The sequence below is a fragment of the Triticum aestivum genome, chromosome 5D, assembly GCF_018294505.1.
Source record: "Triticum aestivum cultivar Chinese Spring chromosome 5D, IWGSC CS RefSeq v2.1, whole genome shotgun sequence".
Lineage (NCBI taxonomy): Eukaryota > Viridiplantae > Streptophyta > Magnoliopsida > Poales > Poaceae > Triticum > Triticum aestivum.
Window position 1 is genome coordinate 318,231,542 of NC_057808.1, and position 1,735 is coordinate 318,233,276.

The following is a 1,735-nucleotide window of genomic DNA, read 5'->3' on the forward strand; positions in this document are numbered from 1 at the left end:
AAAATGATACTTGACATTAGAAAAGCTCTTAGCAAACGAACTACACGATCTTGTGCTAGGCTTAGGATTGGGTCTTGTCCATCACATCATTCTCCTAATGATGTGATCCCGTTATCAACGACATCCAATGTCCATGGTCAGGAAACCGTAACCATCTATTGATCAACAAGCTAGTCAACTAGAGGCTTACTAGGGAGATGGTGTTGTCTATGTATCCACACATGTATCTGAGTTTCCTATCAATACAATTTTAGCATGGATAATAAACGATTATCATGAACAAGGAAATATAATAATAACCAATTTATTATTGCCTCTAGGGCATATTTCTAACACCAACAAGTTTTTCATCAACGGATCATGTCGTTCCACTCATGCTCCCCCTTCAGTTTCATCCAACAATGTGTGCACGTAAATGGCCGTCCCTCTGTCCTGTGGTACACCACGGCAATATGGGCTACATATAATGTATAGACCAACATTAACTGAATGAATGAATCAAAAAGTTGAGCAAGAGGAAGCAAAACTTACGATCCCGTCCTCTGTCGCGTGCAATGGCCACCTTACCTCGAGCTTGGTGACACTGGCCTGGATAGTGTACCAGCGATACGATAACGACCTCATGTTGCGTTGTTGAATGATGTACATGTCATTAGTCGCAATGTGCTTTCGCGCGTGAAACTTTTCATGCACTTGTTGCTAGAAGGCTTCCCGTCTGCTCCTGCCTACGAAATCCGCGGATACAGCCAACCACGCATCGCACAACAACTCATCGTCCATCACCAAGTAGCTTACCATCCTTCGTACTCTAAAAAACGACACGACATTTGAAAATAAGCTCAATGGCATTTGACCGAACACCTGCCGGGCGTGGTGTCCGCCATGGACGTCATCGATAGGGGGACGGAGTGTACCTGGGTACAAACGGCTCGAGGGTGGACAACTCCATCGTACAGGCAAGCGGGCGCGTAGGTGCTACTTGCGGACGTCCGGCAATGCCTCTGTGGCGGCTGGAGACATGCAGCGGCGACGACGGAGGTGGAGGGTGCGGATGCAAAGCAAGAGGAGAAGGGGCGGAGTGGAAGAAAATAAGATCGGGAGAGGGGATTAGGTGGGTCAGGGGTATCGGAGTCCTACCTGTCTATTGTCCGGACTCCTGCAAACCTCCCCCACTTTGTTTCCAATTTATGAGAGAAAACGCGTCCGGACCATGTCACAGAGCGTTATAGGCTCATATTGGATGGCGCGGTTTAGACAGCGCGGTCTGAACGGCTGCGAGCAATTTACGGGTCACCTTGGAGATGCCCTAACTGAAGTAAATATCTCCCGTCCTGGGTTAAGGAGCTTTGGGTCTGAACTTTTCTTTCGGTGAAATTACTGGCACGGCTGAAATATCGGAAAGGAGATTTTGACTTTTTTACCTGCACGTTTCTGATTGTTATTTTACCATCCGCCTGGATGATCCTTCACCCCGATGGGCACCTCAACCATCTGATCTAAGTCACACGATTCTGCATGGTTGGATTGACGCAACGGAAAATCCCCACACGCAATACTTTTGCGAGATTGCTATTACAGCCAACTTCTACAACGTTAGATTTAAAGGCAATACCGCAAAAGAGAAATCCCTTTTGGAGCTCGGCCTCCAGAAAGGTCTCCAAAATGAAATTTGAAATTTCATCAAAATTCATATTTTTACATTTCAAAAAATTCTGATTTTTTTACAGATATACAT

The 1,735-nt window shown here is 46.1% G+C and overlaps 1 long non-coding RNA gene across 1 annotated transcript; it reads right to left on the reverse strand.

Moving 5' to 3' along the window:
- Positions 1 to 309: 309 nt before the first annotated feature.
- On the reverse strand, positions 310 to 1,193 carry LOC123124768 (uncharacterized). Its single transcript, XR_006461224.1, has 3 exons — positions 915 to 1,193; positions 568 to 808; positions 310 to 457 (listed from the first exon to the last, which is right to left on the reverse strand). It is a non-coding gene; the product is annotated as an uncharacterized lncRNA (long non-coding RNA).
- Between the last annotated feature and the right edge of the window lie 542 nt (positions 1,194 to 1,735).